This window comes from Bos javanicus, chromosome 20 (genome assembly GCF_032452875.1).
Source record: "Bos javanicus breed banteng chromosome 20, ARS-OSU_banteng_1.0, whole genome shotgun sequence".
In the NCBI taxonomy this organism is placed as follows: domain Eukaryota; kingdom Metazoa; phylum Chordata; class Mammalia; order Artiodactyla; family Bovidae; genus Bos; species Bos javanicus.
The window spans coordinates 36,417,618-36,432,565 of record NC_083887.1 but is presented as its reverse complement, the minus strand read 5'-3'; positions in this window follow the sequence as shown (position 1 = coordinate 36,432,565).

Below are 14,948 nucleotides of genomic sequence, written 5' to 3'. Positions count from 1 at the left end.
ATGCAAAGAACTAACTCACTAGAAAAGACCCTGATGCTGGGAAAGACTGAAGGTGGGAGGAGAAGGGGATGACAGAGGATGAGATGGTTGGATGGCATCAATGATTCAATGGACATGAGTTTGAATAGACTCCGGGAGTTGGTGATGGACAGGGAAGCCTGGTGTGCTGCCATTCATGAGGTCACAAAGAGTCAGACATGACTGAGTGACTGAACTGAACAGATACATAGTATGGAGATGCGTGATAAGCCAACTCCTAGTTATCTACCATTATCCACTCTTTTATCCAGGTTTTTCATCCAATAATGGCTTCTTCCTCTTACCAAGTGTAATTCTGCTATCATTACTTGGACTGTGTTCATGAAAGTCATTATATTGTAATTGCCAATCTCCTCAACTCAACTGATAAAGGTTAATTGCAAAAGAAAAGAATGAAAATTTCTAATCCAAATGCCAATTTATTTATTCTGAAGTCAGATGAAAAGTTCATAGAAATGTGCCATTTGAATTTATTTGCATCTTCTTGATTATTGGTACTTGCCAGAGACTGAATGTTTGTGTCCCGCCAAAATTTGTATGTTGAAATGTTAACCCCCAGTGTGATGATACCAGGAGGTGAGGCTTTGGGGAGGTGATTAGGTCGTGAGGGTGGAGTCCCTGAGAATGGAATTAGTGCCCTTATGAAAGAGACCCCAGAGTGGCTGTCTGTGAACTAAGAAATGGTTCTCACCAGATGCTGAATCTACCAGGCCCTTTATCTTGGACTTCCCAGCCTCCAGAAGTGAAATATACTTCGGTTGTTTATGAGCCACCTAATCTATGATATTTCATTAGAGCAGTGCCAGTGCACTCTGCACTCATACTTGTAAGCTGGCTGAGTTTCATGGGTGTTCTAAGGTCTTCCTTTCCTTTTTCTTGTCCTTTCTGGTGTAGGTGAACTGACGTGTGTAAGTTGAGAGTGTCGTTGACATGACAGGAAGAGTCAGGTGTGAGGCATGTCTCACAATCCTCAAACCTGCTTTCATTGCGTGCACATGTGTACTCATACACGTGCACACAAAACCATACAGTTGTATTTAAATGGTCTGTCTTTAGCCCTTGAAAACCTATAATGCAATTGAGGACAATTTTGTCCTATTGAGTCTTTCCAGCCTCTGATGATAAAGTGCTATTTTCAGCAACTGCATCTATTATTACAATTTCCACAAACTTGGGATTGGGTTAGGGTTTTACTTTCAGTGTCAAAGATGGGTCTCCTCTTGGGGTATATATTCAATTCCTCCAAGCTGTTGGGGAAATAATAACTGGAAACTCTTCTGATGTGACTTCTAGAAGGAAATCTGTATTTAGGTAGCCTCTCAGGCCTCTGGAACCAAAGAACAAATCAAATTTAGACAAACTAGGCTACTAGGGTGTGGAGTTTTCCTGGGAATTGAATGTTTAGAAAAGAAACCCTTTTGTCTCAACTATTTAATAGAAAGCTTGATCAAAGGTGTTAATATCCTTCCTGGGTAATTCTGTGACTATAATTGGATCTTTCTATCATTCTTGGGGATTCTACAGAGACCAATGCATCTGATAAACAGATGGAATGATAGAAGAAAGTTCAGAACTTTTTCCTTTCTTTCTAAAGTCCTGGCATCCGTTTCTTTTCTTGTTATTGTGATGATGGTCATAATGATTCTGAGAACCTCTCTTGCTAATACTTACCACTTCCTGAGCACTTTCTTGGTCTGCACCGGTGTGGAGACCTTTTATGTATAGCACCTCAGGAAGACTTAAAACAGCCCATTTTATAACTAAAGAAACTGAGGCTCTGGGGGCTTGAGTAACCTGCTTTAAGGTCTTGCAGCTGGAAGGTCACAAGATTCAGTTCAGGTCTGACATCTAAATGTGTGCTCTTAGTTACTGTAGCTTTTGCTGCTTTCCCTAAAAGGGATTAAAATAACATTTTAGCAAATCAGGTTAAAGTTAGGTTAATGGTTGCTATACTAGTTACATGTACGTATATATTTGTTTTTAGGTCCATTAATTATAAGCCTAAGTATTTTACCAAGCTCTTTTTCTGTTCAATTACACAGTTAAAATACTTGGCTAGGATGGTGATTTTATATTACCATCCCTTTTTTGTTCTCTTAGAGACTCTTTCAGTTTTATTCTTTTTTATTTATTTATTTTTGCTGCTCCCTTTCCAGTAACCTGAAAAAAAAATTTTTTTTTGAGTCAAGAACTTTTGCAATGCCTATGGTCATTTTGCCTAAGGGTAAATTTTGGTGCCTTAAGGACTACCTAGCAGATATTTAAAGTTTCTGTTAATTTCTTTGGAAATAGCCAAAGAGTTAAAAAACTGGAATTTCCCTCTCTCAGCGGCTGCTTTTTAAAGGAAACCTAACCTCTGGGGATCCTTGCCAAGAATAAATGCACCAAAGGTATTGCTTGCTGATCATTGTCCTTGAGTTCAGGCAGCCTCCTCCTGTCTCCTGACCCCAGGGTATAAATAGAGGGAGACACAGAGGAGACTGGCAGAGATCTTGCTGACAATCCTTCCAGACTTCCAGCAAAGATGACTCGGTGCCAATAGAAAAGTCTGCCTTGTGGTTGTGCAATCTTCTGTCTCCTGTGGATGAAGATTCCCTTTTAGAGCAGTGGTTTCTCTGAATTCCTCCGGTATCTTTGTGTCCATCTATCTGTTCCCTTGCTGCTGCTCAGTCGCTTCAGTTGTATCCGACTCTGTGCAACCCCATAGACGGCAGCCCACCAGGCTCCCCGTCCCTGGGATTCTCCAGGCAAGAACACTGGAGTGGGTTGCCATTTCCTTCTCCAGTGCATGAAAGTGAAAAGTGAAAGTAAAGTCGCTCAGTCTGTTCCCTTAGTAAGTGTTTATTAGGCACTGGGGATAAGAAAATGAACAAGGTCTGGCTCTTACCCCTGGGAGCTCCCAGTTCACTTGGGGAGACAGAACATAGCTAGATGACAATCTATGCCCTTGGAGAGTATGGAGGAAGGTCTTGGAAACATAGGAGAAAGAGTCATAGGTTCGACCTGGGGGAGTCCAGGAAGGCTTCACAGAAGAGGTGACATTTGAGCTGGGATAAGATGCAAAGAGCTGACTCATTGGAAAAGACCCCGATGCTGGGAAAGATTGAGGGCAGGAGGAGAAGCGAGAGACAGGATGAGATGGTTGAATGGCATAACTGACTCTACTACGAACATGAGTTTGAGCAAACTGCCAGAGATAGTGGCCAGGGAAGCCTGGCGTGCTGTAGTCCATGAGGTCACAAAGAGTCAGACACAACTGAGCGACTGAACAACAACAATCAAGAAGGAATTTATCAGACAGAGGTACCAGCACAGGCAGGAGACCTGATTTGCTAAACCGGTGATTGTAGTTGGAGAAGGGTGACCTGGTGAATGTAACTGATTCATCCCACCATCTATTTCCATGAAATTCATAACGTGTATTCTTGGGTGAGAAGAGAGGTAAGCAAACCAGAGAATCCCCTCCCCTGCCTCGCTTGGCAGCATCACCCTGTTCTCTTGTTGAAAGGGTTGAATTTATTTGCTTCCCGCATCTGGCCTTTGCAGGCTGAAGTCCTGAGCATTCTGCTCCCCTTCTCGTTCTATCTACATTTTTTTTTTTTTTTGGAAACTGTTTTGAGGGATTTAAAACACAAAGCTTCCATTCCAGAGGCTTTAATCAAAAGCCTCTGCAGCCACTGGCAGTGGAGGGCGGCTTCCTCTCCAGCCTCCCCTGGAGACACACTACGAGGTGGGAGATGGGCCGGAAGTGTCTGTAGTGTGCTAAGTGGAGGTCTATGTTGCCTGCCCTGAGCCAGTTCCAACTCTTCTGGTGGTTGTGTCCCTCAGGTCATGCCAGGCCCTACATCCTGTGGGGCTTGCCCTTGGCTGGACTCTGCTCTCCAGGGCAGACTTTCCCCATCCTCCTTGGAAACAGTCATTTTCTGTACCTTTGTCCTTCGGTTGGACAGCTCTTACTATCCCTTCGCCATCTCCTCTGCTCTGTTTGCTGTTGTCTTCTCTCTGAAGCTTTGGGTCCTGAGTTGGTGCCTATGTGTGAGTGGGGGAGCATGTGCATAGGGGCAGGGAGGGGCATGAGATTGTTCTGGATTGGGAGGGAGGGCAGGAAGGAGGACATGTAGACTTACACTGTAAGGAGACTCTGGTGCAAATGGTCATTAACTGCCAGTGTTCATGGAAGGGACCCCTACTCTTTTTTTTTAATCACTTTACTTATTTTTGGCTGTGCTGGGTCTTCGTTGATCAGTGTGGGCTCTTCTCGTATTGTGGAGCACGGGCTTTAGGGTACTTGGGCTGCAGTAGCTGCAGCTCCTGGGCTCCAGAGCAAAGGCTCAACAGTTGTGATGCATGGGCTTAGTTGCTTTGAGGCACGTGGGAATCTTCCTAGATCAGGGATCAAACCCGTGTCTCCTGCACTGGCATGCAGATTCTTTACTACTGAGCCACCAGAGAGGGCCCAAGGGACCCTTACTCTTAATAACTCCAAAGATCAGGCAGTTAAGCATTGCTTAATTTTAGAATGAATTTCTTAATTGAACTTTGCTTTATTGTTTGGTCAGGAAGTATGTGAAATTTCAGTGATTTGGAGAATGCTGGGTTCCCGTGAGTCCTACTGCAACCTGAGGTGATCAAACCAGGAAACTAAACTCAGGTGGGAGAGTTAGGAAAGGTTAGGATTGCATCAGCCTGACTCTCCATCCAAGACAGGATGCTTTATTTTGGGCAAATCCATGATCCAGCCATGTTTTGCTCAGGTATCCCTTATCAAGACATTTTTACCAGCTCTTTGAGTAGTCGAAAGCAGCATCAGCCCTTGGCTGCCATTCTTTTGAAATGTGCCCTCACACCATGCAGGGGGCTCCCTGGATAGCTGTCGAGGGAACTGCCTATGATACAGCTCCCCTGTTGGAGCCAACATGAATGTCAGGTGGATGAGTGAGCCAGGACCATCTGTCCTGACCTCTGAGTCCACCTTGGTCAACAGCCATTCCAAGGACATATGCTAAATGGCGGAAATAGGGTTTCCCTGGTGGCTCAACAGTAACGAATCCACCTGCAATGCAGGAGACCTGGGTTTAATCCCTGGTTTGGGAAGATCCCCTAGAGGAGGGCATGGCAATCCTCTCCAGTATTCTTGCCTGAAGAATCCTCATGGACAGAGGAGCCTGGTGGGCTACAGTCCATAGCTTTGCAAAGAGTCAGACATGACTGAGCGACTAAGCAGAGCAGAGAGCAGAACCACTGGTTACTTGAACTTGCAGTGGTTCTCAGCCCTGTCTACTCATTAGAATCAGGTAGGGAGTATGAAAAAAAAAAAAGATAAAAAGCCCCACCCCAGGTCTTACCAACCAATTAGATCTGAATCTCTGCATGTGAGCAATCCAACTACCCCTGCACAGCATGAAGTGAAGTGAAGTGAAGTGAAGTCGCTCAGTTGTGTCCGACTCTTTGCAACCCCTTGGATTGTAGCCTACCAGGCTTCTCTGTCCATGGGGTTCTCCAGGCAAGAATACTGGAGTGGGTTACCATTTCCTTCTCCAGGGGATCTTCCCGACCTAGGGATCGAACCCGGGTGTCCCGCATTGGAGGCAGATGCTTCAACCTCCAAGCCACCAGGGAGTATGCTGAAATAATTTTCCAGCCCCTGTTCTAGAGACTTCCCTGACGATCCAGTGGTTAAGACTTTGCCTTCAAAGGCAGGAGGTGTTGGTTCGATCCCTGGTCGGGGATCTAAGATCTCATGTGCCTCAAGACCAAAAAACCAAGAAGTAAAAGAGAAGCAGATTGTAACAAATTCAATAAAGACTTTTAAAATGGTCCGCATTCAAAAAACAAAACAAAAAGAACCCCTGTTCTAGAGTGGAGATGGAAATAAAGAATCTTTAGTTTGTTGACTGAACAACCGTCTAATAAAGCAAATTTAATGTCATTCACGGCCCTGAGAAAATAGTTCTCTCCAGGAGCTGGTTAAAACCTAGAGCAAATTATTTTTTCACCCCAAAGTTGAAAATGATCCAAGTGTTATCTATTTCAGAAAGGGATTCTGAGCTCAGAAGCCAGAAACAAATGGAGAGGATGGCATTTTCCTTTCTTTCAGAATGACTTGGGGACCGTCCCTGGGACCTGGCACTACCCCCATTGAGAGCAGGCCCGTCCTGCTCTACCCCCATTGAAACTTGAGAGTAGATTTGTTTTGCGTTAGAGATAATTAATGTCAGATCTTGGATAAGTCTGTTACAACAGTAAGGCAGCTGTTTATAATACAAATGCCTCAGGCTTTCTCACAACCTGTTTTTTCAAAACCCCTGCAAAGGTGTTTAAAGGATAACTGCCCAAAGCCATTCCCTCCCAGCTGAAAATTGTCCCTACTTTGCCTTCTGAGGAGTGTGGGGGCCTGGGGAAGGTCACTGCAGGGCCGGCTGGAGCCTGCTGCTCCTACTGGTAGGAGAGCCCTTGTGCTCATCCTTCCCCTCTCTGCATGTGCTGACCTCACACTGCCAGCTTGAAATTGGCCAGGGTGGAGTATTTACACCATGGAAACCGACAGATTGTTACAAATGAAGAATCTTTTTCCCCTGGAGAACAGGTTGTTAAACATTTACCAGTAAACCCTTGGTCATCTGTATTCTCTGGACAGTTCCTAAGCAGAGTGTTGTCACTGGGGATTATATTTTATTTAATTAGTTTATTTTTAAATTTTATTTTTATTTATTTAATTAATTAATTTTGTTTTTAAAATTTATTTTTAATTGGAGGATAATTTGTTTGTTGTTTCTGCTGTACGACAACGTGAATCAGCTAAGTATACACATATCCCCTGCCTCTGGATCTCCCTCCCGCCTTCCCCTCTAGGTCGGTCATCACAGAGCGCCGAGCTGAGCTCGCTGTACTAAAGAGCAACTTCCCACGAGCTATCTGTTTTACACGTGGTAGTGTATATGTGTTGACACTACTCTCTCAATTAGCCCCACCCTCTCCTCCCCCTGTTGTGTCTGCCACTGCTGCTGCTAAGTCGCTTCAGTCGTGTCCGACTCTGTGCGACCCCAGAGATGGCAGCCCACCAGGCTCCTCTGTCCCTGGGATTCTCCAGGCAAGAACACTGGAGTGGGTTGCCATTTCCTTCTCCAATGCATGAAAGTGAAAAGTGAAAGTGAAGTCGCTCAGTCGTGTTCAACTCTTAGCAACCCCATGGACTGCAGCCCACCAGGCTCATCAGTCCATGGGATTTTCCAGGCAAGAGTGCTGGAGTGGGGTGCCATCGCCTTCTCCCCTGTTGTGTCTACAAGTCCATTCTCTGTGTACATCTCTGTGCCTTCCCTGTGTATGTTCATCAGTACCATTTTTCTAGATTCCATACATATGCATTAATACATGATACTTGTTTTTCTCTTTCTGAGTTCACTCTGTGGGGATTATATTTTAAATTCTCCAAAGAAGATTCTAGAAGCCTATGGTATTACTATCACAGTTACATAAGATATCTAAAAAGCATCTCAGATTTCTCATGCCTGAAATGGAACATGCAGATTTCTATCTCCCACCACCTTACATATGTTCCTTCCCTAGTCTCTCCCAGGCCAGTAAAGGGAAACACCATCACTCCACTTACTCAAGTGTAAAATCTGGACATCCTCTTTGAGTGCTCTCTTTCGCTCTCCCCATACTGTATGTTAGCAAATCCTATTGACTTAAGCTTCCCCACATATCCAGTTCTCATCAGCTCCACTGTCATCACTTGGTCCAAGCCACCCTCATTACTCATATGTATTATTGCAATGGCCTCCTGTCTGGTCCTCTGCTTAGAGGGAGACCCTTGTCCCTATAAGTCTATTTGTTACATTATATTAGTGAGGGTAATCTTTTAAGCACATATATCAGATCACACCATTCCAAAGCTCCAAAGTCCCAGTGGATTCCCATCTCACTCAGAGGGAAAATTTGCCAGACCTTGATCATCTTTCTGGTTTACCTCCTTCCACTCCCCCCGTTGGTCACTCTCTTTCCCAGCCATATTCATTTCTTTGCTGTTCTTTGACTGTTGAATAGGTCACGATGTTTCTCTCTCAGGGCCTTTGCACATGCTATGGCTTCCACCTGGAACCTCCTTTCCGTGAATGTCCAGTGGCTTACTCCTTTACCATATATACCCAAATGGCATCTTTTTAAAAATATATATGTTTCAAATGTCAAACATAGTGATTCACAAATTTTAAAGGTTTTATTGCATTTAGAGCTATTATAAAATATTTACTATATTCCCTGTGTTGTACAATATATCCTTGTAGCTTTTTTTATACTTAATACTTCATACATCTTGGGCTTCCTTGGTGGCTTAGATAGTAAAGAATCCACCTGCAATATGGGAGACCTGGGTTCAGTCCTTGGGTTGGGAAGATCCCCAGAGGAGGGCATGGCCACCCACTCCAGTATTCTTGCCTGGAGAATCCCCATGGACAGAGGAACCTGGTGGGCTAGTCTACGGGGTTGCAAAGAGCCCTCCCGTCCCCTTCTAGTGCCCCTCTCCCCTTCCCTCTCCTCACTGGTAACCACTAGTTTCTTCTCTTTATCTGTAAGTCTGTTCCTTTTTGTTATATTCAGTTTTGTTTTATTTTTTAAATTCCACACCAAATTTCATCTTATTCAGAGGCCTTTACCAATATTACAAATAGAACATCCTACCCAACTCTGACAGTCTCCATCCATTTTTATTTTTATCCATGGCAGTTATCACTGCCTGATATGTATTGCTTGATTATTTTGCTTCTGGCCAGTCCTGGAAAGTAAGCTCCAGGTAAGCAGGGCTCGTGTTGTTTGCTGCTGTATTTTAAAAGTTGCCTGGAAGAGTGCTTGGCATCTGGCTAGCAATGTGTTTTTACCAAATGAATGAGGAAAAGTTTGTGAAGTTTGATGTGCGGTGAGTGTGTGTGTGTACATGCCATATGAAATTGTAAGTATTTGACCACTTCTAACATTTGTCATTACTAGACTGTATGGGACCGCAGGGATCATCTATAATTAAACTCTTCATTTTACGATGAGAGCCTTGTGAAAGGGCAGATGACTTGCTCTGGGGACAGTTAGTGATGGGAACGTGTTTTTCTTATACAAGCAAAAGGTTTTCAAAAGCAGAACACCCAGATAATATCAGTCAGCAGTTTGTGGGATATTGGTCCTTCCCATGTGTTATGGTTTTTGTCTTCATCTCTGAGCAGGCTAGGCAAATGCTTTCAAAGAGACTTTCATCCCCTTTGGGGAGGATAATGCTTTCCAGAGCGCTCTTAGAGAAGGCTCAGAGCTGCCCCTAGTCTACTGTCAACATGGGGTCCTTCCATACTGGCTGAGTCAGAGCCAGGAAGCACCTTGAACTTACTGCTTTGGGCTTTTGGCAAGGAAGCTTGCAGCTGGGTGCCTTCAGCAGTCGTCCGTGAAGTCTGGACTTAACTACAGGTCTTGAGCTAAGAATACTTAGAGTGTGGCTGGAGCCACATGGCTTTTTAATGCAGCAGTCTCAGCTCTGAAAGGCTTTTACTCCCTCTCTGTGCCAAGACCCCTTCCTGGGAGTCATGCCCCACAATGAAGGGTTGGGGGACAGATCTCAGTGGCATTCCCTATGAAAAAATGTGAAGGAGCAATGCTGATTGCCTCAGAGTGTCCACTGTATAGTGAATTTGACTAGTTTCATCTGAAATTTCTCAATGAATAGTGTTTGATGTGAATTTATTGCTTAATAAAATTTACTAGATGGGAATGGGACTGGTGGGGAGACATTTGGACTAATTTTCAAACAAATCAGAATTTGAGAACAATTCAAGATGAGGGCTCTCATACTGATGCTGAACAAGCAGTGAGAGTTCTTTTCAACAAAGCTTGCAGTTCTTTTTCCATGAACTATTTCTCTGAATTATCCAAGGATGCATCTGGCTTCACCTGGAAAGTTCTTTGCCCCTGGAGTAAAATTTAGCTACAGATTTGCAAGCTCAGAATTGGGACCTCATGTTAAGAATTTTATTTAAAAAGACCTACAGATCAGATCAGATCAGTTGCTCAGTCATGTCCGACTCTTTGTGACCCCATGAATCGCAGCACGCCAGGCCTCCCTGTCCATCACCAACTCCCGGAGTTCACTCAGACTCACGTCCATCGAGTCAGTGATGCCATCCAGCCATCTCATCCTCTGTCGTCCCCTTCTCCTCTTGCCCCCAATCCCTCCCAGCGTCAGAGTCTTTTCCAATGAGTCAACTCTTCGCATGAAGTAGCCAAAGTACTGGAGTTTCAGCTTTAGCATCATTCCTTCCAAAGAACACCCAGGACTGATCTCCTTCAGAATGGACTGGTTGGATCTCCTTGCAGTCCAAGGGGAGTCAAGAGTCTTCTCCAACACCACAGTTCAAAAGCATCAATTCTTTGGCACTCAGCTTTCTTCACAGTCCAACTCTCACATCCATACATGACCACAGGAAAAACCATAGCCTTGACTAGATGAACCTTTGTTGGCAAAGTAATGTCTCTGCTTTTAAATATGCTTAAAGGGCCCTAAATGACAGGTTCAGTTTGTTAGAATATGTTTCACCATTTTTTGCTGTGAATTTTGTACCGCTGGGCTTTTACATCAGGATATGTGACTTTTCAGGGCTTCCCAGGTGGTTCAGTGGTAAAGAATCCATCTGCCAATACTGGAGACACAGGAGATGCAGGTTTGACCCTTGGGTTGGGAAGAGCCCCTGGAGTAGAAAATGACAACCTGATCCAGTAGTCTTGCCTGGGGAATCCCATGGACAGAGGAGCCTAGTGGCTGCAGTCCATGGGGTCACAAATAGTCGAATACAACTGAGTGATTGAGCGCACACACACACACACACACACACCCCTAAATTTTCAGGATGTCAGTACTGGGAACCCAGGGCCCTGTCTGCCAAGGTACAGAAAGGTTTGCTAAGCTCATTCTGTGCTCAGAGTTGGCAATAAGAGTTAGCTTTCCTTCAGATGTACTCAATGGCTGTTCATGCTTGGATGCCTGGCTACAGGGTTTCCTGTCAGGATTTCAGTCTCCCTAGGTGATGGGAACCCATGTATTTGTTCACATTCTTGGTCGGCTCCCATATCCTCTGTTCTGAGCTCTATACTATAATCCTTACAAAGACGGGACTGCTTCTCAGCCTGGATATATGTACAGAGCATGTGCTTTGTGTAACTCACACTATAGTTAAGCTTAGGAGAGCATTTTTAGACTGTGCAACCTGGGTTCAAACCCCACCTCTGTCAGCTGTGGGCCTTAGGGCAGTTAGATCCTTGCCTCAGTTTCCTCGTCTGTGAAGTGGGAATAATAAAAATCATAATACTGACCTGGCAGTGTTTTTGTGGGGATTAAGTGAGCTAATAAGGGCAAAGTGTTTACAGCCCAACACATAGCAAGCGCTGAATAAATACCATTATGATTATAATATCCCAACTTGCCCACATTTAACCAGCTTGATCATCAGTGACTGTCCCCCTTGCACGTGCTTCTTGAAGAGTTTCTCACTTCCAAATTGTCTCTCAGGTTGAATCATCTACATGTGCCTTTGATATGTCCTTCGTTTCATAGGTGCTGTGTGATGGAGCTTCTCTTGAGTGTCCTTACTTTCTATACTTTAAGAACATTCTGGCTCTTTCAGTTGTCAGCCTGGAAGTACTGTTATGGCCTCTCTCACCACCTTTCTTCCTGCTCTAAAGAGTTAATGCTTTTTAAAAAAGAATTAATGTTTTTAATATCCAATTAGAGAATTATTGTTGTTTAGTCACTAAGTCACATCTGACTCTTTGCAATGCTATGGACTGCAGCATGCCAGGCTCCCCTGTCCTTCACCATCTCCCAGAGTTTGCTCAGTGTCCATCCAACCATCTCATCCTTTGTCGCCCCCTTCTCCTCCTGCCCTCTATCTTTCCCAGCTTCAGGGTCTTTTCCAATGAGTTGGCTCTTCGCATCTGGTGGCCAGAATATTGGAACTTCAGCTTCAGCATCAGTCCTTCCAATGAATATTCAGGGTTGATTTCCTTTAGGGTTGACTGGCTCAAACTCTTGCTGTCCAAGGGACTCTCAAGAGTCTTCTCCAGCACCACAATTTGAAAATATCAGTTCTTCGGTGCTCAGCCTTCTTTATGATCCAGCTCTTACTAATTAGAGAATTAGTACTAATTATATGAATTAGAGAATTATACTGTGCTGTGCTTCATCACTCAGTCATGCCCGACTCTTTCTGATCCCATAGACTGTAACCTGCCAGGCTCCTCTGTCCATAGGGATTCTCCAGACAAGAATACTGGAGTGGGTTGCCATGCCCTCCTCCAGGGGATCTTCCCAACCCAGAGATGGAACCTAGGTCTCCCCACTGCAGGCAGATTCTTTACTATCTGAGCCACCAGGGAAGCCTAAGAATACTGGAGTGGGTAGATTATCCCTTCTCCAGGGGAACTTCCAGACCCAGGGAATGAACCAGGGTCTCCTGCATTGCAGGTAGATTCTTTACCAGCTGAACAACCCAGGAAGCCCTAATTAGAGAACTAGTGAGATTCATGGGGTCGCAAAGAGTTGGGCACGACTGAGCGACTGAACTGAACTGAACTGATATCTATAAACAACCTATGGCCACATTATCCAGCTGTAAAGGAGTAGGAAGAAGAAAATGGTAACCCACTCCAGTTCTCTTGCCTGGAGAATTCCATGGACAGAGGAGCATGGTGGGCTACAGTCCATGGTGTTGCAAAGAGTTGAACACGACTGAAGTGACTAACACTAACTGACTGACTAAAGGAGTTTACCTCGAGGATAGCCAATGAAAAGCCCTCCAAGAGCTGGACAGCTGTTATGTCGGGAAAAGCAAAGTGACATCTGCTGCATGAACTATTCCTGTCATGTGTGGTGGGGGGTGGGAGAAAAGCCCAGGAGTAGATGGGGACACCCAGATAGCACCTAGTGAATGTCAGATCCAGTCCAAGGGGCAAAGGACAAGAGTCTCAGGATGAAGTAAGGGTCAAGATATCTGAGTGGAAGCCATAGAGAGTCCCCGAATCCGACCTTTGAAACAGGAGTCCAAGGTCCTTTCCTACCAGGCAGTGGGGGCAGGCAGATGGGGAGGCAGGGAGCTTAGGGAGGGTGCAGGGCAGCCAAGCAGTTTCTGAGAGACTTTGTTAGCTTCAGCTGCTTTCCTAGGGCCAGGTATGCATTTAGCTGCTCTGGTAATAGTGCAACAAGAGCTACTGCCCAACACCTTATAATTCCAGAACTGCTTTTAGGTCCTGGCCCATCTATGTAGAGGGCTTCCTTGGTAGCTCAGCTGGTAAAGAATCTGCCTGCAATGCAGGAGACCCCAGTTTGACTCATGGGTTGGGAACATCCACTGGACAATGGATAGGCTATGACTCTAGTATTCTTGGGCTTCCCTGGTGGCTCAGATGGTAAAGAATCCACCTGCAGTGCAGGAGACCTGGGTTTGATCCTTGGTTGGGAAGATCCCCTGGAGAAGGGAATGGCTACCCACTCCAGTATTCTGGCCTGGAGAATTCCATGGACAGAAGATGCTGGTGGGCTACAGTCCATGGGGTCTCAAAGAATGGGACATGATTGAGCAACTTTCACTGTCACTTCACATCTACGTAGTTTAATTATAAATGGATATAAGTGGGATGTGTGTGTGTGAGTTAGTTGCTCAGTCGTGTCTGACCTTTTGCAACCAAGTGATCTCTGAAATTAACAAATTTCTCCCAATATAGGTGAGGATGTGGCTACATTGTACGTGCCTGCACTTCCCTCTCTGATCCCTCTAAGATAGTTATATTTTTTGTTAAACTATCAGCATTTACAATGTTACCATATTAATACTATTCATTTTTAACCCAGGATGAGGGTTTTTGATAATATTTACTTTCTAGTATCCTTTTTATTTCTTCTAGAGACAATAATTGCCCCTAATACTCACTTGCAGATTCTTTCAAACAGATATTCGTTATTTTTTTTTATTTTCCCCTGAGTGTGGCATTATATCTGTCACAAACCTAACAGATTTCCCCAAATGTTCAATTCTATCTGGTCACATTTCAACTCTCCCCTTTGCTTTTCCTCAATATTTTGCACCATAGTTCTCCTTCCTCCTACTTTGGTCAGAACCCCTTTTCTCTAGATCCACTGGGTATTCCTGTTTGGTGAAGCAATTTCCTGAATGCTTCTAAAGAGTGCATGGACATCAACTTTTTTTTGAGTCCTTGCTCAACTAAATGTTTTTCATTTATCCTTGCACTTGATTGGAAATTTGGATGAGTCTGGAATTTTAGATTCAAAGCCATTTTCTCTTAGAAATTTGAAGGCATTTCTTCATGATCTTCTAGATTCCTGCATTGCATTTGATGTCTAATGCCATTCTTTTTCTCAATTCTTTTCTTTTAAAAAATAGGCATAAACTTATAAACTATAAGATTTCCATTTCTTATCAAAATGGAAAATTTTTGAATGTGTAGCTGTACTTACAGGTGTTTTTGCCCATGTAACCCCATCAGGTCTTGAGAGAAAGAGAAGATACACACTTGTCATCAATTTAGATTCTTGCCATTGTTTCTGCTCTCTGCTGTTTATCTCCCAATATATATGTTTTCAGTGTATAGCCAGCTCTTGAGTCCCAGTTACATCAAAATTCCTGTCAGAAAAAAACACGTCAAAGTCAATAAACTTCCAACAAAACTCATCACGTCTTCATAATCTGTTCTTCCTTCTGAGTTCTCAGTCTTGCTGAAGGGCTCTGACATTGATCTAATTGTTCAAGCAGGAAAACAGAGGCTCATGCTGAACTTCTCCCACTTCTGAACTCTTCCATCGTATCCCCAAGTCCTGCTGATTCACTCATCTGTCTCTCATCTGTTCCCACCTCTTCACTCTCACT